The 26,106-nt window shown below is 48.4% G+C and overlaps 1 long non-coding RNA gene across 1 annotated transcript; it reads left to right on the forward strand.

The window, feature by feature from the left end:
* The first annotated feature begins 15,189 nt into the window (after window positions 1-15,189).
* LOC138846693 (uncharacterized) lies at window positions 15,190-22,072 on the forward strand. The gene is made up of 3 exons (XR_011384225.1): window positions 15,190-15,448; window positions 15,745-15,857; window positions 21,811-22,072. It is a non-coding gene; the product is annotated as an uncharacterized lncRNA (long non-coding RNA).
* The last annotated feature ends 4,034 nt before the right edge of the window (window positions 22,073-26,106 follow it).

Consider the following 26,106-nt stretch of genomic DNA (forward strand, 5'->3'; position numbering starts at 1 on the left):
GAATTTGGCATAACAAAACCAAACCAAAAAGAAAAAAAAAAAAAAAGGAAGAAAGATTTCTGCCCCATCAAGAGAGGTATGTTTGGTAACCTTAGCCGTGCCCGTGCATTCTAGAAATCAAAAGAAGAAAGCGCAGACTGATCTCAACCTGAGTGGTAGCGGCGTGCCTCCTGTCGCCGTTTCTCAAGCCGGAGCACACGCTGGGGCCCTCACGTGACCTCAGCAAGTGGAGCTGCACTTAGGCAGCTCCCTAAGGGAGCAGGGGAAACCCAGACACAGGGCTCCGGTGTGTCAGGGACTTGCTCCTGTGCTGCGGCTCTGGGTGTTGGGAACCAAGTAGGACCGAATTGCAGAGCTCATGGTTGACTCTGTCAAAGGAAATGTACTGAGTGATCCAAAGAAGAAGGAGAGCCTGGCCACAGAAACATTTAAGTCAACTGGAAGAGCCTGACGCCCACGTTTCTCAGGCTAGGCGTTCCCTGATCCTCCCCACTCAGGCTTCTAACAATCCTACTGGGACTGTAAATGGAGATAATGCTGTCCCCTTAACGAAGCTGTCTTGAGCTCCAGATGTGACAGAGGATCCCCACCAAGGGGTGCTTGGGCGATGGAAGGAGCAAAACGCACGGTAGCCTCTCTCTCTTTCTCCTCCTCTTCACCTTCCTCATCAACATCATCAGCCGTGGGGATGACTCATCTGGGCCCCACCACACTGCTTCTTCCAGCAATTCAGGGCCTGCAGGACGTCCACGGAGTCCAGGTGTGCTGGGGCCGTGGTGGGGACGGGGCTGCAGGGGGTCAGGGAGAAAGCCTGAGTGGGTGCTACGACTGTCCCCATTTTACTGGTGAGTAAAGTGAGGCCCAGGTTATGTCAATTGCCTAATTCAAATCCAGGCAATCTGTGTTTCTTAACCACCTTGCTTTCCTTGAAACATTTGTGTGCAGTCAGAGATCTCGCGTACCTGAGGATTCTTCCTCCGCCATCGAGATGAACAGAAGTCAAGATCCCCAACAGAAGTCAAGATCCCCAGTGGCCAACTCTCCTCTCGCCAGACCATGCACCAAAAAGGAGAGGGCAACTCTGAACTTCACCTGTCTGTGCTGAGCCTGAACCCACACAGGGCCTCCAGGTGATTTGGAAAGATGGGAAGTCTCGTTCAAGGTGGCAGCCCCACCCAGGTTCCACGCAGTGGCGGGCCCAGCCTGTCAGATCTGAGTCACAGGTTGCTGTCCACCGTGGAGACGTCCAGGCCTATGGGTGACTTTGTCTCAGGCACGTGCACAGCTGTGTTTCCAAAATGCCAGCCTCTCATCTGTAAAATAGAGACAATCACTCTTTTGACCACCTGACAAGACTGCTGTGTGAGTTAATCAGCCTAATAACAAACATTCATGCAATACTTCCTATGTGTCAAGTACTGGGACAGGCGATGCTACCTTGTACCATCTCATTTCAACTTGGTTGCTAACCAATAAAATAAAAGGATATGAAGGGTAAGATGGCCCAACTCCATCTGCAAGATCTAATGAGATAGAGAAGAGGACAGCCTATGAATCAGCCATTGCCTCTTAGTTTTGCAGCCTAGAATATCTCTTACACACGTGCCCCAGGAAACACACACAGGGATCTTCATAAAGCTAGCTGCAAATAACATAAGTGTTCATCATAAGGTGGAATATTCTATGGCGATGAAAACGACTACTTAGCACTACACAAGGCAGCATGCACAGGTGCTGTGGAGCAGTGGATTAAGTCACCACTGGGGATGCCCTTAGCCCATACCGGAGTGCCTGGGATCAAGCCCTACCACCACTTCCGATCCAACTTCCCACTAAAGCACTTGGGATGCAACAGACGATGGCTCAAGTTACGTCAGTCCCTGCCACCTACATAGGAGACTAGGGTGGAGTTCCTGGTTCCTGGCTTTGGCCTGGCCCAACCCTGACTGTTGTGGACATTTGAGGAGTGAATCAGTGGATGGAAGATCTCTCTCTTTCTGACTTTCCAATAAATGAAAATGAATAAATATTTTAAGAAGAAAGCAAGTGGCAGAAGAATATAAAACATTAAATGGTGTAGGGAAGTGTGTGTAAGTAGTTAAAGTGTAGAGAAAGCCCTTGGAATGGGGAAGCCTAATTCAGGGAAGCCAATCTTTCTAAGCAAAGGGTGGGGAGAATGTAATATGGAAGGGAGACATGCATAAGCGCCTCCCACAGTATTTGTAATATTTTATTTCTTAACCTGGTGGTGGGCACTTGGGTATTGACGATACAGTTTCTCGTACCATTGTAAATATCCCGTAGTTCATTGGCTAAAAATAAATTAGCTGCATTAAAACCAAACAAGTAAATGAGATGGAATCCTCGCACCTTGGAAGCCAGAATCTGCAGGAAAGGACCTGTGGTTCCCCTGGGGGACAGGCCAGGGGGACAGGAAGGCCGGCTCCAGTTCCAGCCGTGGGCCTCTACAGAGCACACAGCCCGGCGTGCTGGCGCATTCCAGGGTCGGGACATTGGGTGAGAGCAGGCGGGCAGCTCAAAGCCCCCCGCCCCATAGAGGGCCCGTCTCGAGGAGGGAGAAGGGATGGATTTATGTATTTCATGAAAGGGTGACTCTGGCAGAGTAATAAAAATGTGGCCAAGTAGGCAGGTAGGTTTGGGGTGTGTGTGTGTGTGTATGTGTGTGTACGTGTGTGTGTGTGTGTTGCTCTATACTCTGGCGCTCTCGCTCTGGTACAATTCTTTTGTTAGATCAGGTAATATTTTTGAAAAACAGCATTACAAAAGGTTAAATGTAGAACAGATGTAAGTTATAAAATACAAGCTGATCAAAGCTGAGATTTTGAGACAGATATGTTAGCAAATGATGATAAATCCGTCCCAGTAGGACTGTAAGAAGCAGAGAAATGTAACTATGGGAGAGTGAAAGTCAAGGGTTGGGGCTGGGGGAGGGGGGAAGAGTGAAAACAAATGTTGGAGTTAATTCCGGTGAACTCACGCAGAACATCAAGGGTCCGCGCCCGCAGAGGACAAACAGAACGGACACAATAGCCTCCGCGTTCCTCCCAAGAATAATCAAATTCCCGGGTTTTGAATAATCCAATTATGGATTCAGATCCCCAAATCGCAGCCATCTCTCTTTATACTGGTCGCTGACTCGGGATCGCAAACTTCCCAAGCACCCGGGCCGGCTTCTCTGGTGGAAAGCTTTGCAAATCGGCTTGCGAGTTGGGCCATCTCAACTTCTCATTAAAAATCCAGATAATTTATAGTCACATCATTAAACCGCTTCCCCAGCCTACTGTGATAAACTTATCATGGGGGGGGGGGAGGTGGGAGTGGGGGCGGATTTCGATGACACGTTAGGACTTCTTTCTGGGAAGGCGGCAGAGAAACAAAATTAAATAAATCAAACCTCGTTGTGTCAATAAATGGAGCCCATGAGAAGTAAACTATTTACTGAGGCTTAAGTGAAACAGAAAACATTTAAAGATCAAGAAAAAAGGAGGTAATTGTTCAGGCTGTCAGCAGGGGACTGCTGTGATAATTTGATCTGAACTCTGCTAACAAATGACCAAGCCGTTCTTCCAACTTTAGTATCTGTTTATGCTCCTACAAATTGAAACCCCACCGCTCAGCTGCACAGAGCGGCCCGGTACAATAGCACATGGGCCCGACGATTAGTTCAAGCTGGGGATGGATTAGCTGTCCATCCCGGGCCTCCGAGCCCTCCAGAATATTTTGTCTTTCCCTGCGGAGGTAAAAGGGTTCAGACATATGCAACTAATAAAGAAACAGCTTCTATGGACTGGAGGTTGAGTGGAAGGAATGCAGAACAAAACTATAAAATAATAATAGACAAAGGGGCAGTGAGGGCCCGGGCAACTCGATACCTCCTCTGCTTACCCGGGCAGGGCTGTGGCACCCGCAGCCCGGCGAGTTCTTGAAACGGAAGGGGGCCTGCTGTGTGCGCGATGTCCCAGCACACGGTTGTCGGCCAGGCGTACCAGTGCTCAGGACTGACAAGAGATCAAAAGCCTGATAAATGGGAGGAAAGGGAACGTCTGGCCTACTACACCATATTCTACAAGAATCCCAGGCTTTTCAAGTAATAAGAAAGGCCATAAATTACAGCGTCGCGGGCAGATTCTGATGGGCGCTGATGCACGTGCGTGGTCTCCGTTTGGAGTATTTGTAGAGGGATGCGTGAGCGATGGAATGCTTCAGAATCGAGACTCAGAATTCGGCACCAAGAGTCGGCATCCGCATTTGGAGAAAACGACTTCTCTTCCTGGGAACTCAGAAGTGAAAAATGCTACAATTAGATGAAAAATAGGCTTTAAATTAAGGGCACCGGACATCTACCCTGCTTCCTCAGATCAATAGAGAGCCACGTGGAGAAAGGAAACTTCTTGATGCAGAGAAAAAAGTAGAGACGAATTCAGGAAAGCTGTGGCGCAGCCTAGAACCAGAGACGCAGTCAAGGTCTCTGTGACGAGCTGTGGGATCTTGGTCACTGAGCGCACTTGACCTCTTCCTGCCCAGCACTAACAATACTACTAATAACAGCTCCCATGTGCCGGAGCTAGCGAGAAGGCAAAAGGTGGCGGAGTCCCCAGGACGGGGTGGCTAGGGCCTTGGGGAGTGTTTAGTAAATGCTAGTTGAGATCCTGTGGATGTGGTTATTATAATTATCAACAAAAAATTGGAAAGGTTTATAGTTGGAAAGATGGAAAGGAAATTTTTTTGTTAATCTGCAAAAAAAAAAAAAAAACGGCTGAGAAGTCAGAAAGCTTGTGGAAACAATTACTGAGTACAGAGGAAGAGATTGCAAAAGATTCCTACTAATTGCATTGTTCCCCTGACCCTTTTTTGTGCTTCTGCTGTTTCCAAATTTTCAACTTTCGACCCAACCCACTCTGAGACAACGCCGACGAACTTTCCAGCAGAGGGCACTGGTCCCATGGAAAGTTGGGGAAACCATTTTGAAAATGGCTACCTTCCCCATCCTGGTAAGAAGCCGCCATGCCAGCCATGAAGACAAAAGCATTTATTTCTGTCTGGGCAAATTTGTCTTCAGACCAACAGCATCTCAAGCTGGGATGTTGCCAGAGAAGATAATTACTGACTGGAAGCAGAAGAACCCCAAAAGCTCTGCATTAAAGCAGGTGATGAAGAGGCCAGGGAGGCTACCCAGCAGGGTGTCATGGTGTGTGTGACAACAGAGTTGGCTGGGCCCCAGTGTCAACAGTGGCATGGGTGGGCACTCCTGATCTAGACACAGGCATGCCAATGGTTTTCCACTAGGTTCAACCTGGCAACAGTATACCACCCATTAATTCTCGAGATGTGATGTTGGGTCAAAGTCTCAGCAAATGAGAACAGTTGCTCTTTGCTGAGGGAACTTCGAATGGAAGGGAACGGGTGTGGAGATCCTGATTGTAGTTTTGAGCCCTCAATTGCAAAGAAGCCAGTGTGGTCAGAAAATTGTTCAGGGCACTCCCCAACCCTCACCACAGTGGAGAAGGCAATGGTTAGAGTCGGAGTCCTGGCGGTGGGAGTTGGAACTCCTGAGGGATTCTGGGAATGAACCCGAGGTGGTGGGTGAGTAGAAGGAGTGGGAGAAGCCCAGAACTTAGTCATGCTAATCTGTAGTGTTGCTTTGGGCAAGTTAGTCAACTTCTCTGAGTTTCCCTTTCTCATCTGCAAGTCAGGGTTAGAATCCCTCCACCCTGCAAGATTGTGCCAAGAAGGAAGTTAAATAACCATCTAAAGTGCTACATTCTCAACTTGAATGAAATCCATGCACCAAAAGGCCCACTGGGTATGACTTTAAATTCTAAATTAACTAACATTTAACACTCAGTAGGTACCGTGATTCCCATGGATCACCTCACTTTTGCCTTCTAATGTCCCCATTTTATAGATGGAGGAAGTGGGGCTCGATTACCACACTCCCACTCATGGCCAAGGCGGAGTCTGAACCCTGTACAACTGAATGGCAGAGTCCACGCTCCTAAGCCACTACTCTGCCTCACCTACTGCACTTAAAGAGGTCAAGGCTAGAAGAAACATTACAGACCATTTGGACAACCCTGCCAGTTTCTCAGATGGACGACTGAGTCCCATGGGAACTAAGCAGTTTGCGTGTGATAAAGCCAGCATGGAAACTGGGGGTGCGGTGGGGTCCTGCCTCCCATTTCTTCCAACAAAGAATGGCTCTGCATTTTTTTTTTTTTCAAATCAGATACCATTTTCCCAGCACAGGGTAAACACAGGACAAATCACTTAGCATGTGTATCTTAATAACCCAACTTGACTGAGATGAATGAATTCTCATTCAGTCATCATATAAGCCTATTAAATATTCTGGGAGGCTGCACTATACATTTTAATGGATGTTGAAACACTGAGCGTGTGTGTTTATGGCTCTTTTAATCTTGCCAGTTTTACTAATGTGATTAGTTCAGGAACCATTTTACATTGAGGCTTGGATGTCAAAGAATACAGAAGTTTCTAGAACATTTTGCTTCTTAATTATTTTTCAGAATGGACTATTTAGATGTTACCTACAAGCTCAGTAAGGAAGGAAAAACACCAATGGCTGGAAGCAGGACTTGGGTAGTCCTGAGAGACGCATGGGTGGGAGCTGCCTCTGTTCATGGGAACGCCCTGCTTGATGGTTGCTGGCTGTGCTACCTCCCTTTGGGGGGACCCTAGGGCTACACCCAAGTTTCCAGGCATGAGGATCCACAGGACACCAAGTGAGGTGTCCCCGACCTCGCCTTTTTGCAGCTGGTGCCTGCTATTTGTTGGCGTGTCCCCGGTGCAATGGTGAATGGCAGCCGAGTGAGGAGCCCCGCGTCTGGGAAAATGATTGCGCATGGCCCAGTGCCATGGCGAGAGTTGTTTGTTCTGGGAATGGAAGGAGGAAATTGTCAGAGGAAGTGAAATAGGAAATGAGGAGATCAAAGGGAGGAGGAAATGAGAGCGAATTGAGCCCTTTTTGGATTCAGCATTGCACTCTCAGCCCACGAGGTGAGGCGCAGAAAGATTAGCCTCCCAACAGCTGGGGTCTGGGAGAAGCACTTTCCAACCGGTGTATCCTGGTGACTGGCAGCTCTCACGTCCCTCTCCACACAGGCACTGCAGCAGGGGCTGGGGGAGGCCCCACCCATTTCCTGCAGAAAGGGCAGCAGCGAGTGTGTCCAGCGAACCTCGAATGCCTGCATAACTCATGGCACTCCTCAAGCACCGGGTAGGGCGCGGGTGTAGACCCACGCTGGGGAGGAGTGAACCGTCACCCGTAACCAGTGCCCAGCATGAGAACCTGGGCTCCCAAAAGCTAGAGTTTGTGGCGGGCATTGGTGAGCCCAGGGCATCATCTGGGAAGAGAGCTCTCTCTTTCCTGTCTTGGCACGAGCTGAGCCCACATGTGCTTCCCTTTTGGGTTTTCTTTTTAAGATTTATTTTATTTATTTGAAAGGCAGAGAGAGAGGGAGAGAGAGAGAGAGAAAGAGAATCTTTCATCCACTGGTTCACTCCCTGAGGTTCACCAGGGGCCAGAAGCTTTATCTGGGTCTCCCATGTGAGTACAGGGGCCCAAGCACTTGGGCCATCCTCTACTGCCTTTCTCGGGCCACCAGCAGGAACCTGGATTGGAAGTGGAGCAGCTGGGACTTGAACCAGTGCTCATGTGGGATGCCGGCATTGCAGGTGGCGGAGTAACCTGCTATGTCACAACGCCGACCCACCTTCTTGGGTTTTCTAAGGGGTTTTACTTACAGCAAACAGGGAAAACTGATCAGACAGAAAAAATATCAACCACAAAGTGGGGTTCTCTGACTGTGGCATCTCCCAATGACCCTCTGAGGTGCTGAACCAGGGCTAAAGTCAGCCTAATCTGCATTCCAGAGAAGCCAGCCAGGGGATCCTCAATCTGGGCATTTTTCCCACAGGGAGAGGTGGCCAGTGAATAGGGATGGAGATGGATGGATGGGGAACAGCTTTGGGCCTGGAGAAGCACCCATTGAGTTGACAATGGTATCTGTCCTTCCTTCACAACCTGTGGGGTTGGTGAGACGTGGGTGCCTGCATTGGGGGTGCTACCATTCCACGTGCTGGGGAAATCCCAGACAGGCAGAACCGGGGGACAGGGAATGAAGACACAAGAGTGTCTCCCAGGGTCAGAATTCTTGGAGATCCTATCCATAGAGAATACAGTGGGACTCTGGGCATCCCTAATTCTAGAATCCAAGAGGCTGTTTTTAGATACCTAATTATTTACAATAAATCACGGGGAGGTTTGTGGTCTCAGTGAGAAATGCTACCATAAAATACACACACACAAGATCGCAGAGATCTGAGAGTCATTACCAGGAGCACATAGTAATTAGTTGAATTTCCATGATGCAACTGAGGTCTCTAATTGCCAGGTCCATGGAGGCTGGAACCCTGTTGCCTCTTGGAGTCTGAACACCAGGTGAGGTTCAGATTCTCAGCGCCTGAGTCTCCGTTCCTCGTGGTGAGGACAGTTTCAAACTTGACCTTCTCAGTCATTTCCACTTCTCTCTGGAAATCCAAATAGACATTGGCTCAGGTCCCCCATCTCGTAAGACCTCAGCTTGATTCCTTGACATCTCAGCAAAGAACATTGTCTTCCAGGAATGGACTCCTCATGGTGACTTCTGGCTTGGAGTGCCTGTTTCCACAGCATTATTCCAACACCTGGCATGGGTGGTCCCCATACTGTCTGGACTCAGTGGTGGAACCAGCCCCACCACAATACTCACTCCATGCAACACACACACACACACACACACACGCCTTTCTGTACCTGGTATGATAGCCCTTGCTGAAGGCCTGGAGTGATAGAAGAGTAGGAATGGGCAGAGAGATTTGGATCAGAGCTGGTAGATTACTTCTCAGTAGAATTCCCTACAACATTGTAGATGAAAAGAAGCCCTTCAGGGACTTTTCTGAGGGCTACCATCCCACCATTTCTTCCGTCCCGTTTCTGCCATGCTGTTGCAGGGAACTGCAAATTTAGCTCTCATCAATTCCTGCTCTCAGCCTCAGTTTCAACTAGCAATAATCGCACCTTGGATACACATCATTGGCTACGATACTGCCACGTCCAAGAAGTCTACCCTTGGCAGCCCCAAATCTGTGGAGGTGTTCAGCAGGAGTCATAGATCTTTGAGCAAGATTCAGCCTCTTTGGAAAGCATCCCTCCTATCTCCGGGGCTGAAATGGCCTTATCCCAGGCAGGTCAACTTCTGGTTAGTTCGGCAAGCATCACATGCTACCAGGACACAATGACCCACTAGCCTGCTTCCTAGCTGCTTGGTTGACTTCAAATGCTGTTGGAGCAAATCTGGGGGCAAGACTCCCAGGGACCCAAGCGAACAGGGGGCTTTGAGGATCTAGAGCAAAGTGGGAGAGTGGGAAGTCTGTATTGTACAACAGTAAGAACTAAACAAATTATTTGCTGATGCTTGTCGCTGTTCCTGTCTTGAAATTTCATCTGTTTCTGGTCCATATCTGTTACCTTCTGTCCAGCATCTTTAATTTCAAGAACACTCACACACACCTACTGAGGTTGACAACCATGTGGGCACAACTCTCAGGCCGTGGGGGTTGGGCATGTTACCCAGCAGGAGACCCCAGCTCCTGGACATGGTCACTGCCCAACCACAGCATCCAAAGTCTTCCACTGGACCTAGAGAAAGAGGTGTGATGCTGTCTCTGAGCTCCAGCTCAAAAGATATTGGAGATATCTTGGACCTTCTTTCCCCTTGTGAGAGAGGGGGCAGGTGTCTGAATGCTGGTGTATGTGGTGGGACATGGAGTTGGGGTGCTCACACGTCTTTACACTTCCTGTACAGGATTTCTGCCCTCCGTGCTACCAGAACAATGGTGCAATCCACAATACCCATTTCTCCTCCATTCCCTCCCAGGCTGCATTCCTCATCAGTGCAGTTCCCCCAGTCAGTACCTTGTGATCATTTGCTACCTGGGTTTGGTGCTTGGTTCCAGCAATCCCGAGTTTCCAAAACTTGTGTCATGCATCACCTCATCACCTTTGCTGTTTTTACTTTTTTGTTTGTTTGGTTTTTTTGGTTTGCTGAAGCCACCTACCATCTAGACCACTGGTTACTTATTATATTTCCCTACATAGAGCCACTACTTAGTTTATTCTAAAAGAAGATTTTATATCCTGATTGAAATTTGGAAACCAGGGGCACTTGACATAACTAGGGTGTAAGTAGACAACAAAAATAGTATTATTAATAGTGTTCACTAAGGTTGTACTTTGAAACCTGCTCTTTGCTTGGGAAAAGGGAAGCTGACTAAAGTTAACAAAATAAAAAGGCCTATTTGCACCAAACTTCAACTTTCTGCTGTCATTTTAAGATTGAGAAGGATTGAAAAGTTAACTTTCTCCCTAACTCATTAATTAATGTGGCGCCCATGAGCCACCTAAAATCACATGAATGCCACCAGAACTGTGGGAACTTCAAAGTAATCAATAATCAATGCTTATACTCTTCTATTTTATTTGCTCTCAAGCTATGATAATATTCTTTTTCTCTAAAGAGTCTTCAAGTCTCTCAATCGCAGAGACTACACTTATACTTCCTGTTGGTTCAAGAACCAGTGGTTGTAGAGCTCACCCAGTACTGCTTGATACCATGCTTAGATCTAGCTATACCTTAGGTTTGGAACTCCTGCCAGCTGTACTGATATTTTTCTGGAGTATTACTATGTGCTTAAGAATCTCTGAATAACACTAAGTAAAATTTCATAAAGTATTGACTTTCTAGAAATCCTAGAGAAAAGTTAGGAGAGAGTACCTCACTTTCTGCTCAATACCCAAAAAGCTTAGACTATATTATTGTATTTCATTTGTTTTGAATCATTTATTTGAGAGCCAGAGAGAGAGAGAGAGAGAGAGAGAGATGCACAGAGAGAATGCTCTCACCTGCTGTTTTACTCTCCAAATGCCCACAATGACTGGGACCAGAACAGGCCAAAACTGTGAGCTGGGAACTCAATCCAAGTACCCCATATGGGAGGCAGGGACCCAGCTACTTAAGCTATCATCACGGCCTCACAGGGTCTACATTAGCAAGAAGCTGGAGCCAGGAGCCAGTGCCAGGTATTGTATCCAGTGCTCTGATACGGGACACAGACATCACAATAGACATCTTAGTTGCTAGGTAAATGGCCACTCTTTTAAGAGTGTGGTCGGACAGCTCAGGTCTGGAATACTGGCCTCATACGACATGGCCAGACAATGCAAATATATCTATGATGAAATTGATCCATAATATGGCTCTCACTCTTGATGATGGATACTGGAATTTTGAATTGGATCTTGAGGTCAATTTTTCTTTTTCATGAGTATTTCATGGTGAGACCAAGTTTCGGAGGAGAAGATCCACAAAGATTCATGAGTAATTTTGTCTTGTTAGCAGCCTGAAGGAGTCCTGCACCTGTCTTTACAGTTCTTCCTGGTTTGCTTAGTGGTCTGGCTGGATAGGTGGCAAGGAGAAAGCAAGAAAAATTCACAGTAAAATTATACTTGAGAACATAAATTACTTTTTTTTAAATGGGGAGAAAGAACAGAGTGTTGGTAAACCCCAAAAACAGGTTTCTAGCTTTCTTGGACTAGGAATCTTTAAAAAAAATAAGCCTGGTATTTAATACTTAAGGACTGTGCAGTATATTCCTATTGTCAAGGCCTGAGTAGAATCCCAATGAATCCCCAACACGAGTGATTTGTCAGCAGGCACTAAAGATCAACAGCGACAATTCATTTCTGTAGAGTAATGTAAACTAATTATCTACATTGCAGAAGCAAGGACTGTGCCTGCATGATAAATGGTAGACTATCGCATTATAAAAAGAAATATTAATTCATATAACATAAGATTAAAATTGATGACAAACTTTTCCCTTTTTAATTGTTTAATTTTTTAAATTACTATTGTCTTACAGCAGCACACATCACACATCTCAAGAGGCTCGCAGATGTATTTGCCTGAAAGCACGCTCTTTGCAGGAAAAAATATGCGGCTATTCAGAAAGCGAGTGTCTATTAGTTCCTTCTTTGATTCCGTGGAAATTTATTTTCTCTCCAGGGAGATAAATTGTAACATGCCATTATTGGGGGGGGGGGGGATTTTTTTTCTTAGCCCATTACTGCTCAGAGAAATCCTTAAACTTTTAATAAAATGAAGGAAGCCTAGCCATGAAGATAAACACACAAGAAAAAAACCTAAGAATTAACATTCAGATGGAGGATTGCACATCACAAATTGTGATTTGTCACCATTTTCTGTCCCTGAGTACTTAAGATAAAACTGAACCACTTGATGGAGAAATTCCTATCACTTAGTTCTCCCCATAGGTATAACAGAAAAATGCCTAATTGAATTCATTCTCTGCTCTTCCAAGTGAAAATAAAAATGTAGGTCTAGAATGAGTGGATCTTGCCAAGAATGTCAATCAAGCAAGCATCTCTCAGGTCCTCCTACTTGGCGGGGGGGGAGGGACTTTGCCAGAGCACCGCGTTATCAGCACCAGGGGCTGGCTTTTCATTCACGCTATCGACCAACTCATCTCCAGATGTGTCCACAGCTTTCACCTCAGTGACATCCCAGAGTCCTTGGGGGTTTGGGCATTAGGACCCACCGCTCCCCGTGAGTGGATGTGGACCAGGTGACCCTGCTGCCTTCCTTCCCAGGCCACAGACAATCGGCCTGGAGGTTCTGACCCAAAGACAACAGTCTCTTGGTGATTACGTGGCTTAGCCTGGTGCCAAGGACTGTGCCCAAGTCAAGGTGAGAGGGTCAACCAGAGACCCCTACTGGAAACAGGGAGGGCTGTGTGGACAAGCTGTGTTGTGTTGCAGGCTGGTGACCACGTGGAGTCAGGTGGGTACCCAAGAGGTTACAGAGAATGAGAGACACAGCAGCTAATGCAAGAGAAAGCAGAGACAAGACATGGCAATGTCCGGGGTGGGGGGAGGGTGAAGCGTCTGGACAATTTGGCTCCCTATCTGGTCCTATCTGGCTGTGTTGTCCCTGAATTCCAGGAGTCCTTAGTGACCTTGCAATGACCTCATGTCTTTGTGTTCGTTAGCCTCAGCAGCCCCTTGCAGGATTATTTCTTTGAGTTTCCCTGCTTTGCAAGCAAAACCACCATGGCCTGTGTATTCTATAAGGAAGCGGGCTGGCTGCTCCCCTTAGCCCTCTCCTGTCCCATCCAGATCTTGGCAGGCCCCACCCTCTCTGCCTGGAGCACCTTCCCTCCGCCTTCTTTCGCGGATCAACAAGTGCCCTTCCCCGGGACCGCCCACAGGGACCCCTTCTTTGTTACCCTCCAAGAGTTAAGTACCCTTCCTCTCCGTTTCTGCAGTTCCCCTACTGTAGTCTACACAGTGGGCAGTAATCAATACCTTACACGTCTCACTGTGAGCTCTGTAAAGCAAGACCTCGGCTTCCATCTCTTAATTCTAACAGCCTGGGCCACCTTTTCGTTGCATGTTTGAAAGTAAAAATCCGTGCATATTCTTCTTGCACGTACGTTCTTTGACCTGACGAGTCAAGTTATGTATCACCTACCCCGATCGTATTTTCTGACCTGTTCCTCACTACTGCACCCCGTGCTCTATACCAGTCGGTAAAACAACCATTCTGTCCTGTGTCGAGAGCCGACCTAGGATGTGCACAGCACAAGGTGGGTAAACTGAGGTTGGCTGCTCCGAATCCCATACGGTAGCTCCTTCACTTCCAGCGGCCCCTTGTAGGATTATTTCTCTTCCTCCAGCTCCAATTTCTCAGAGTCCTACTTCTCCGAGGCAAGTTCCATCCGAAGGCCGCGTCTGGTCTGCCCCGCTCCTCCCACGTTCAGCAGAGAAGGGAAGAGCCTTCGCCGGAGTCTGTGGGCACATCATGCCCGCCAGTCTTAAAGGTTCCACCATCAAACTGCGACTTCCTGGTAGACACAACCAGAGGACCCGGAGAGGACCGTAGAGAGAACGACTTTGTCGTGGTGTGAATCTATGTTATTTGAAATCCCACCCAAAAAGCAATCAATATCCCAACTTTTGGAAAGCTCTGCACCACAGTAACCAGTAACACATAGCTGCTGACTCAGTTGATGGCCTCAAACTGTCTTTCAGATAAAACTAGAGGATCCTGGAAGACACTAGAATAGTCTGGAAAAGGATAGTAGCATAAGGAAGTTTAAGACCCTCGCCTACTTGCCTGAAACAGGTAAGCCGCCAACAGAACACCCTCCCTAGCAGCATCGAGGACAAGGCCTTTGTGGTTCCCAGGGAAGCTGGTCTTTCTCTGCTAACACTCTTCCTGAGGTGCACCAGACCTGCAGAGACAGGCCCAGAGCGACAGGGTTAACACAGACGGGTGCAGAGTGGTGCGTGTTCCTGCGAGGCGGTGGGCAAGTTAAACTTCACTAAAGTCAACTGTGTAAGGCAACATCAACACGTTTATCTTTCACAGGCTGAAAATCACGTGCATTTAATTCCACAACACCAGCGGCAGCAGTGTCCATGGGAGAGACACAGTTCTAGGTTCAGCCTGGCTGAAAACACTCATTCAAAGCATGTCCAAGGGCTTTCCATTGTTGCATTCACCCAACCCTGTTTTTCCTGCTATGTTTTATTAGGCAGATATAAAATTAACAACACAGCAATAATTATTTCCTAAACTGGTTCCAACACAAATTTCCAATTTGAGGTCAGATGTATTGCCTAATAAAATTTTTACAGCTGTAGTCAAATTGTGGTAGTTAATTCCTGGAAAAGACAATTCTTAATTCGCCAGAATTAGTTTTAAGTCTTGATTCATCCCATAAAGATGAGTGTGTGTTAGTGCAGTTTATACAAAATGTTCAAATAGTAATATCCAATATAATAGCTTGCATAATTTCAGCTAATTCAATGTGAGAGGTATTTGACCTGCTTATACTTTCACTGAACCATACATCACAGCTTTAAGATCACTGGGCCTGATCTTTCTAAATTACCCTTTGCGAACTGCGTTAAGTATGGCTTAATGCTACATAGCTAAACACGGAATCATGTCAAGGAGGAGAGAATAATTAGAATATCCATGAAGCAGGATTCTATTTATACTCCAGGCATTGGTTACTTCAAGACCTGTGCCTTAATCACAGATTCTGAGCCACTGCTCTGAAGTGCAAAATCCACACACACACATGTCCTTGCAGAATTCAAAACTCGCCCTGCTCAGCGGCTCCGGGAGCACTTCTTCAAAAATGCGAACAAGCAAGCAAGGAACAGTACTGCCAGCAAATACCTACCACGCGGCCCGTGTGCCAGGCCTTCCTCAGGTGAACTTCTTCATCCTCACAACAACACCAGCAGGCAGGAGGTTTTACTCAACTCACTTCATAGGTGAGGAGCCAGAGGCTGGGGTGGTAACGAGTATCTCACGTCCAGCAAGGCCACAGGGCAAGTGACCCAGGGAATGTGGCTTTAGGCCCCTGCTTCGGACTCCAATGGGATGCTGTGTAATATAGAGAATCTTCCTAAGGACAGATGGTTCTAGCTTTTTGTTTTTGCCTACGGGGGGAGGACAGCAAAAAACTGGGTCCCACAGGAAGCATCTAGAGAAAAGAATGACGAGTAACCTTAGCGCGTGAGGTTCTCAGTCACAATTTGTCTCTTCTAAGTGTTCATTTTCTCCTAAGTGTCTAACCCTTGCCATTGCATCAGCAAGGATCTAGAAAATTCTCCAGGGATGAAATCGACAGATTTCTGGAAGAGGCCAACTTCTGCAAAACTCATGCAGACCGACTTCTTGGTAAGAGCCATACATGCTCAGTCAGGCTTTCTTTGGCTTCTAGAAATAACTTGTTTGGTGCCAGAGTCTTGGCATGAGGCTGCAGAGGGTTGGCAAGGGCCAAATGTTTGCACCTTGATAGACCTGGTTGGGTGCCTGTTCGGCCACTCCCTTGCTAGGTGGCACAAAACGAAGTCCTTAATGGACCTGTGCCTCTCCTTCTCTATTTCTTCCTGCCCAGTTCATTTGTTCTAGTTTATCACTGAAAAATATTTATTTATTTACTTGGAGGAAAAGAGACAGGGAGAAGTACAGACAGATAAATGATAGATAGATAGACAGACAGATAGATAGATAGATAGATAGGGCTTCCATCTTGCTGTTTCATTTCCCAAATACCTGAGACGCCCGAGTCTGGACAGGGACCAGAGCTGGGAGTCAGAAACTCAATCTAGATCTCTTATGTGGGTAGCAAGAGCCCAACTACTGAAGCCATTAGCTCTGCCACCTGGGGTCTGTCTTAGTAGGAAGGTAGAATTAGGAGCTGGAGCCAGGGTTCGAACCTGGGCACTCTGATGCAGGCCGTGGGCAGCTTACCCAGTGTCTTATCCACTAGACCAAAAGCCTACTCGTCGCCCTAGTTCTGATGCACTGACTGGTCTGTGGTTAGAGTTCTGGAGTTGCAAGCAACAGAAACCACCGCGGGCTAACCTGAGCACCATGAGCTCATGGGAGAGACACAGGGTAGCCACACAGTTCAAGGAGAAGCTCAAGAACCAGTTGGAGAGGGCACAAGAATAAGAGTTGCTTAGAGCCACAGGCAGACTGAGAGAGATAAGGCAGGCCAAGTCCACAGGACCGTGAAACCGCTCTCAATAGAGCTTCATTCTTTCTCTTCTGTCCCAGTTCCTTTGCACCAAATTCTTCATCCATTCCAGCACACACCGCGCGCCCACTCTGCGCAAAGCCCACTGAGCAGGATGAAGAATGTGCAAAGGAATAACTCAGCCCCTGCCAAAAAGTCAGCAGTGCCTTCGCTCAGGGTATTATTTTCTGTTGTTGAGAAATACCCAAATGAATCATTCATCTCTGAAATAAATGGCTAATGTCAAAACATTTGCTAATGCAGACAAAGCGGACTGAAATAAATGGTTGAATAACCCATTGTTTGAAAATGTACAAGAGTCATATATATTACAATCAGATAAATCAAAATTACAAAGGGTTTTCTGCTGCTTTTCAAAATGCCTGCCAGAAGTCGGTCATATGACAGTTGGAAGGATAATCAGTTTAACAAGTGGTTGCGGGTTACCTCTAAGAATGAACCTGGGGGCAGGGTGGGGGCTGCAGAGTGGGACAGGGAGGAAGACCACTTGTCATTGTATAATCTCCTGGAGTAGTTGAGGTTTTAAACTACATTTATGACTTTTTTTTACAATAAAATAGCTAAATAAAAATATATTCAACAGTGCATTTTCTGTGGATTAAAGCCGAAACAGAACAAGTCACCAGCCTGAGCTGGCTTAGCAAAATGAGGGGTTAGTGGTTCACAACTGTAGGCTAAAAAAGGAGGAGACAGGCAAATGCAGGCCTGAGACAGAGTCTCTGCATCTGCCCCAGCACCCTTGTCTCTGCCACTCTCATCCGTGACTGTTGCTCTGAAGCTAGAACCTTCGTTGTTGGCTCCTCTTAGCCTCCTGGTCTTGCAGCTTTGTGACTGGACAGCAAACCGTGTTTCACTCTTGTTCCAGTTGGAAAATTCCCAGGAAAGGACCCTGCCTGGTTTGCTGCAGGCTGTGGCCACCACTGACCCAGGCTTGACTCAGTCTGCTCTCCACCCATCAGTGAGGCACCACGTGGCTCTCCTTTGTTCACACACAGGGAGGTGGCGAACAGCTGGGTGGTGCTGATCTAGCTCTCCCCGTGTGTGCCTTCAGACGTCTCTGGCCTGACTGTTTGTACCCTGGTGTTCACATGTCCTGTGCTAAGACTCTTGGTTGATGGGGTGAGTGTCGTGGTACAGTGGCTTAAAGCTGCCTCCTGGGACCCCTGTCTCCCATATAGCAGTGCCTAGAATTGAGTCCCAACTGTGCTTCCAATCCAGCTTCCTGCTAATGTGCTTGGGAGGCAGCAGGTGAAGGCCCACGTACCTGAGGTCCTGCCACCCACATGAGAGACCCGGGAAGATTTCCTTGCTCCTGACGTCAGCCTGGCCCAGCTGTCGTAGGCATCTAGGGAGTAAATGGATGAATGGAAGATCTCTGTCTGTCTATGTCTCTCCCTTTCTCTTTGTCCCTCTGCTTTTCAAATAAATAAATAAACTTTTAAAATGACCCCTGGTTCAAAGAGGACTCTAGACCGTTTTAGGGAAAAGACATACCTTGAGTGTCTGAGTCTTTCACGCTAACTCATACATTAACATTGAGTGGTTGAGTTTGCTTCACTTCTAAGCCAAATCCCATCAGATAAAGACCAGAGCCATAAGCCCCGGGATTTCTTCTTGTCTTTGTCTTCCCAATGTGTTGCGTTCATTCATAAAGATTGACTGAGTACCTACTATGTGCCAGATGGTATTCTAAGTGTTGGCTGTGCAGCCCAGGGTACAACTTGCCTGAGAGCATGAATTCCAGTGCAGGAGACAGGAATAGACCCATGGACAAGCACACAGAGGTCTCCGGTCGGTTCAGACTCTGATGAAGGCTGGGAAGAGTCTTAAGGCAGGGAGAGGGGATCAAAAGATTGTTGGGTATGGAGGGGGGGTATTTCACGGTTATTTTAAAAATTAATTAGTTGATTAAAGAGGCAAAGAGTCAGAGCTGGAACTACTATCTACTGGTTCACTTCCCAAATGCCCACCACAGCTCAAGTTGAGCCTAGACTGATGCCTGGCGTTGGGAACTCCATCCAGGTCTCCCATGTGGGTGGCAGTGACACCATCACTTGAGCCATCACCTGCTGGCTCGCAGGGTCTGCCTCAGTGGGAAGCTGCAGGCAGGAGGTGGAGCCAGGTATGGAACCCAGGCCATCTTCACCACTAGGCCAAGTGCCTGCAGGCGGTTCAGAGCGTGTGGTCTGGGATGATCTCCTCGGGAAGATTTGAAACAGAGACCTGAGCGAGTGAAGGAGACCGTGTTTTCCAGGCAGGTGGAATAGTATGTTCAAAGGCCCAAAGGTGAAGACGAAGCTGGCCTATTTAGGGAGCAGCAAGGAGGCATCACAGCTGAGCAGGGGGGAGAGGCAGTGGCCCCAGGACTGAGGCTGTGTGATGGGCAGCCTTGGAGTGCCTCACGCAGGAGAGGCGCGTGCTCCGATCACTGTGTCCCAAGTGCCTGGTCACGGGTAGGCTTTCAATACATATTTGTTACCAATTAAAAGAAAAAAAGAACTCAGACTGAAAAAAAAATTTTTTTAGTTACTTCCTTGGCTGGAGAGAGACTGTGCTACCAGTTAATAATGAAAACAGACTGCCATTTGTCCGGTGCTTTATAGTTTACAAAGCTCTTTCACTCCGATGAGCTCATCTGACCTCTCCTTTGGACGAAGATATATGAGCGCCCGACGTGGAGGCTGGGATGTGTCTCCAGCTGCTGTTAGAGACCAGTGCTGGCTGTGGGTTCGGAGGACACCGCAGGACTCCCTCCCTCCCTCCTGGGCTGTCCCGACTGAAGGAGAGAGGCCCTCACACTCTCTCTGTGCTCTTTCTCTCTCTCTCTCTCTCTCTCTCTCTCTCAGGCTGGGCTTGGCCAGTCGGGAACCAGATCAGAGGGAGATTAGGAAGGCTCGGCAAGATCCACTCTTCGCCCCAGTCCTCTACCCACGCGGGAAGGAGCGCTTCGGTAGCTAAAAATGAACCAGTGTTTCACTTGGCCCTGGGCCTGGGGCGAAGGGTGTTAGAAACAGTGGCAGCAGGGAGCTCCTGCGGGAGCCCCTGATTCACAGAGCTGGGGTCAAGGCCCTCCGTGACATCATGGGACCAGTCTCCAGAGCATGGCTGGACAGGCACCACCCCCAGACTCCTGGCGCCTCGTGTCACAGCCTCGAAAATCAGTGTGCTTCTCGGCCTGCCTTCAGCCGCCCATCCCTGGGCACGCCCCCTGCACCTGCTGCGGGGAATGGGGTGTCTTGGTTCTTGGTTCAGCCCCTGGTGCAGTAACAGGGCCGCCCAAGCGCACTTCAACATGGAACATGGAATTCAAAGATAAATTGATTTGGGTGTAAGAAATGTTGAAGACCTTGCATATGAGGAGTGTTCAAAAAATTCACGGAAACACCTATTATGAAAAAAAAATGGTGCATGGATTTGAACACTTTTTACATCGAAATAAATTTATTTTTATGTATTTTTCCACAAACATTTGGAAATACTCTTGTGTCAAGAAAAGAGGTTTGCACTGGCGCTGTAGCACAGAGGGTTAAGCCGTCACCTGCAGTGCCAGCATCCCATAGGAACTCCTGTTCAAGTCCAGGTTGCTCCACTTCCGATCCAGCTGCCTGCTTATGTGCCTGGGAAGGCAGTGGAAATGGCCTAAGTGCTTGGGCCCCTGCTACCTCTATGGGAGACCTGGATAGATTTCCTGGTTCCTGGCTGGCAGTGATCTGGGGAGTGAACCAGTAGATGCAAGATCTTGCTCTCTCTCTCACTCTCTCTCTCTCTGTGTCTCTCTCTCCTTCCTCTCCCTGTCTGTAACTATGCCTTTCAAATGAATAAAATTTTTTCACAGAAGTTTATTTGGCACATGATTCTGGTGACATGGGGCTGGTGTTCCGGCCAGTGTCCCTGGGGCTGCACTGGGGGCCTGGCAGAGAAGTGCAACAGGAATAAACCGGGCAAAGGAGGTGGCCTTACTTTATAACAACCCTCCTTACTTTATAACAACCCTCCTTACTTCATAACAACCCTCCTGAGAGACCCAACCTACTCCTCAAGACGGGGATTAATCCATTCAGGCGGCAGAAGCCCCCAGAGCCCAGTGACCACCGCCTCGTCCCTATCTCCCCAAGGTTCCACTGCATCAGCATCGCCACACTGGGGAGCCAGTTTCCAGCACATGGAGCTTGAGGGGCAAAGCATAGCAGGTGCACTCTCACCCTTTCTTCCAGGGAGCATAGACAGAGAGGCAGAGAGGGAAGTGGATGCATCCACACCGCATTCATGCAGGTGAGGGTGCTGGTCCCGGTTGTCTCTGTGAGACTGGGCAAAGGGAGAAGTAGCTGTCCGCCTTTCGGAGCCCTAAGTAAAGGCTTCTTGGTTCAAAGCTGTTGGAAGTGTGTGTAGCCCAGCACTCCAGGACTGGAGACTTCGGGCATGAGTGCAGCGTGCTGGTCGCTAGCCTCGCAGTGCCATTTCCGCCCTGGCATTTCACTTTAGCTATGGTGCTTAAAAAGTCCTTCATCTCTGTGTCTTTCTAAATATTTCTGCGTGCTGCTTTCAAGCTGCTTCTTAGAAGAGCCCGTGACGTGAGGCCTCAGAATGTGTGGAATGAATGCAGTGGCAACTGGGAATCGGGCGTTCTGCACTGAAATACACAATCATGCCAGGAAAAAGGAAATCGACATTTTCTGTTGTCAATCATGTTTATTAAACTGGGGGTGGGGGGAAACCCAAACAAAACCAAGTCTCCTCTCCCAGGCAGTAGGAAGAGTGAGGGGAAAATGAATTTATTCTGTGTTGGAGGGCTCGGCTAAAATTGTAATTAACGGATGCAATTATGCATGCTGATGCCAGGAGCTGGGAGCGGTGAGAGAACCGGCGGCGGCGGCGGCGGCGGCGGCGGGGCTCCCAGGCCAGAGGCAGCAAATTCTCTAACAACTTTATTCATGCATGCTGGCCTCCAGTTCAATCCTGCTTCCTTTTGAGTATCTCCCGCGAATAAAAGGCCCTATTCTTCGGCCCCCCTCCAGCTTTATTGGGAGTGAAAACACCACTTTGTGCCCACGTTGTGTTAAAATAACAGATTTGTGTTCGTTCCTGTAGGTTTCTGATGGGAGGAGGGAGGCTGACGAGCTCCCGGGCGGATGGCGAGGCGCCTTTTGGAGGAGGAAGAGGGAGAGAAAGGGTCTCCAACAGCGAACCTTTGTCCTGGGATGCAAATGAGCCTGGGCCAAACAGAGCGCACACAATGCCAGCTCCGTCCTCGGCGCGAACCGATCCGTCTGCAGCGATTTTGTTAACCCGATGTTTCTGGCGTTCTTTCTCTTGCACAAAATGCTTGATGTTGACAGCTGTGAATTTTAAACAACCATTCTGTGTATGTTTTTCTAATTTTGTGTATTCAGATTGTTTCTCCACATTGGGGTGGGGATGGGGGCGGGGGGGGGGGTGAGGGTTGGAAGCCAAGAACCTTCCTTCCTTCATTTAGAGATTTCATGCTTTTCCAAAGTTGGGGGCGTCCCAGCGATGCTGACGGCTGAACAAAGTAGAACTTAAGTGTGCTCACCAGCAGCACTGGACACGTCCGGGGAGCGCAAAGGCATGTGGGAGATGGGAAAGCTTGGACAAGATGACACGCTCAGGGGCTCAGATGCACTCTGCTGGTCCCCGGGTAGGGATGGGGGGCTGACCTTGTTTGTCCGCCCCCGTTTATCTGTAAAATGGGACTCCAGCAACCTGCTCAAAAGCTGGAAACAAAGACCTCCTCTATCCAGGCCATCAACCCAGTTTTATTTCCCCTTCCCAGCTCCAATTACGGCATTCGGCATTCGGGCAGCTGACCTGTGTCGGCTGGGATAGCGGCGGTGCAAAGGCCCGGGTGTGCTTTTAAGCATGAAGGGACACAGAAGAGCTCTCAGACGAAGGCCTGCATTGACGATACCAGGATGGCTGCATGATTTTCTGATTTACTTCTTTATACCTTTGCTTCTTTGACATAAAGCCGTCCACAACCCAAAACGCAAGTAAAGGAACACACACTCTGAACACACACACACACACAGAAAAGTTGCAAAGAAGGAAATCATAAGGCTCATCATGTTTGCACCCCACCCCCCACCCCGAGCTTTGAAATCTGAGCCGGAGCTTCCTGGTAGCAAGAGTGAAAGATGGAGGATGACTAATGTCAAGGGCTCACTTCCCCGGAGCGAGTGTACATTTTTTCTGAGAGAGCAACTTTCCAAATGCCTCATTTTTAGGAAGTTTTATACTCGGGGCTCCACATAAGGGGACAATGAGTATAGAAGTTCAATGTCAACTTGGAGAACAAATGCAATTGCAGGGTTCCCAGGGCAGAAGCAAAAAAAAAAAAAAAAAAAAAGGAAAACAAATGGGCATTTGTTCATTTGTTGAGTGCCCACTGCAGTTGCAGGAGTCAAGGCCATACTGAGGGTGGGGCAGAAGAGGCTGCAGTAGCTTGCAGCCCTATGCTGTAGCCAGAGGGTGGATGGCTGAACCAAACTTGTGGTTCTAACCTCGCCTAAAGAAATGCAGCACCAGTGAGAATGAGTGGCCTTGTGGGGTGTGACTTGATGCAGACAGGCCTCCAGGGACCCGGTGGGGTAGATGCCAATGAAATGTGCCTGCATGACAGTTTCCTTAGCTGGGGCTCCGGAGGAACTGGAAGGCTAATGGGGGTGGCGGTGGGGTCCTATGGGTTACTTTGAGGACAAGTGAGCAGATGTTGGAACTGACAGCCTGACCCGGATAAACCTAACCTATAATGGTACTAGAATCAGGGCCATGCCTCTCCACCCAGGCAGGGCCCACATATGCTTATTATTATTTTTTAGCAATTGTGAAATATTTATTTCTGCAGGATAGACCTTAAAGGAACTCCACTTTCTGTCTTTTACATTTCTGTATTGTTGGAACTCATAACACATATTACATTCATAAACAGAAAAGAGTGTCTAGATTATTTTAAGACAATATGTAGGTTATTTTCAAACAGTCGGTTCCTTTCCCTTTATCTTTTTACCACAAATTGTGATAATTCATCAAGGCTACCCCTCAGAGCTCAACGGTGCCAAAATGTGATGTATAGGAACTCATCTCACTGGATTCCAAATATCCAGAATGGTTTCGCTCAGCCACACTTGGAAAGGAGCAGGTGACAAGAAAACAAGTTTGGGAGAGACTGAAGCGGCCACAAGTGTTCTATGGCTCCTGAGGAGCCACCCCTATCTCACTCACATCAAAGAACCTGCACCTCTGCAGGATAACAGCCAGTGTGGTAGCCCAAAGCCCTTCTGGCTCCCCCACCATAAAAAAACAAGTCTTGGTGCCCGAATTATTGGGTATCCCATGTCAGGGTGCCAGTTCAAGTCCCAGCTGCTCTGCTTCCAATCCAGCTCCCTGCTAATGTGCCAAAAAGCAGCAGAAGATGGGTGCTTGGGCCCCCGCCACCCACGAGGGAGGAACCTGGTGGAATTTAAGGCTCCTGGCTTTGACCTTGCCCAGCCCCAACTGCTGCAGCCATCTGGGTGGTGAACAGTGCATGGATGGAATCTCTCTGTCTTTCCTCCCACTCCCGTCACTCTACCTTTCAAATCAATACATTTTTTAATCTTAAAAACATTCATTTGGCTAATAATAAAAGCAGGAAATGCATGAAGGGAGTCCTCAAGAACCAAAGTTGTTCAAGAATGGAATGGGTTGTGCCAAAGATTTCCGCGAAGTCCAGGAACTTGGCTGAACCCATTGACCCTCCCCTCTGCGCACGCAGACCCCTACTTCGCATGCATTCCCAAAGTTCTGCTTTTCTGAGGTGCCTGCACACATTTTCAGAAGACCTGGTAGCGACAGTGACTTTTTCAAAGCCATTTTCTGGTTGGCCTTCAATTAACCAGATGATCAGGCTAACTGTGCATGAACTTGAACTTCCAGGAGTGGTGTGATCCATGGGATATGCAAATCCAGGTAGAACTATTAAAGTGGGGCTCTCTAGACACTGTTTTAGAGAGCAGAAGAAAGGAAAAACAAGACAGGGACGGCCTGGGGCCAAATAAAGGGCGAAATTTCAACATAGCTGGTGGGGAGCAAGGGGCCTTCCATCAATACACCTGACGCGCCGTCGCAGGCGCCCAGTCCCACAGGCTCCTGGCTCCAACCCATCCTTGGGAGACACTGCCCACCGGGGAGGAGCTAAGCTGCTGCTCTGTGGCAGTCAACCAGCAGCCTCTGCTGCGCAAGGAGGCATAAGGAGATTCGAATAAAAATGTCAGCGTGCCCATTACGGATGAAAGTTAGAAAAACCGAAGTGGTCTTGCATGAATCACGATCTGACAAGAAGGTGTGTTAAAAAAAAAATCCCCTGCAAATCTATTTTCCTGCCTTTTTTGGTCTTTGTAAAGCAGCTCACTGGGGTTGGGAGGGCACTTCGTGGCTGTAACATTAGTTCATCTCGGAGTGAAGATTTAATGACAAAGTTACAAGCCTTTAAAGTAGCATTTATTGAGGGGCTAATGAGCGTTCCTAAGGGGCAAAAAAAAAAAAAAAAAAAAAAAAAAAGAGGCAGCCACCAACACACGAGGTCTTTGAAAATCCCGAAGAGAGAGGAGTTCATTAGTCTTTTTTTTTTTTTTTTTTTTTTTTGCCTTCCTCCCCTTTCTCAACAATGAGTGTTTCTGCCGCCAAAGGTTCAGGAACAGGGGCTGGTTTCCTTCCAAGTCATGGCCACAGAGCTCCCGGGTGCCCGGGGTCCGGAGGCCGCCGCGCCGAGGAGCAGGAAAAGGCAAGGGGAAGCGGCGGCCCTTCCTCCCGGCCCCGTGCCCTCTGCGGCTCCGGGAACCGACACTGCCCCGTTTAGGACGCCAGCTACACGGTCACACAGCTGCTGTTGCCCCGTCCCGCAGCGGAAAGGCCGAGAGAGTCACCGAGTGTCCCCCGTGCAGGAGGAGGAGGGGGCCGCTGGCCTCTGGCCGCCCCTGGCGTCTGCCTCCTGGAATCTTCCAGGCCCTCTTCCCTCCGCTCCTCCTGGGAGAGAACACAGGAAGAAATGGCTGAGGCCGGGCTGCTCCAAATGCATCAAGTTTTCTTCACTTAGAATTTTTTATTTTTTTAAGAAAAAGCGGAAGCGGAGAGGCAGGCTATGAAGAAATTAGAAACTGGCAATGAGTTTTAACATCAAAATGTCTTCTGGTCCAGGCTGGTGCGCACCTGTCTGTTCCTTCGTGAACATACAAATGGAGCACCATTACAGGAAGTGGGCAAGCGGGCAGGGGGACGCGACCCCTCCGAAGGTGAGGCGGCTATGCTGGCTGCTGCTCCTCAAGACGGAGGCCTTTGAGCTGTCGTCCCCAAGGAGTCTCAAAAGCCACCTCCCACGCGCGGTCACAC

This window comes from Oryctolagus cuniculus, chromosome 18, assembly GCF_964237555.1.
Source record: "Oryctolagus cuniculus chromosome 18, mOryCun1.1, whole genome shotgun sequence".
NCBI classification, from domain to species: domain Eukaryota; kingdom Metazoa; phylum Chordata; class Mammalia; order Lagomorpha; family Leporidae; genus Oryctolagus; species Oryctolagus cuniculus.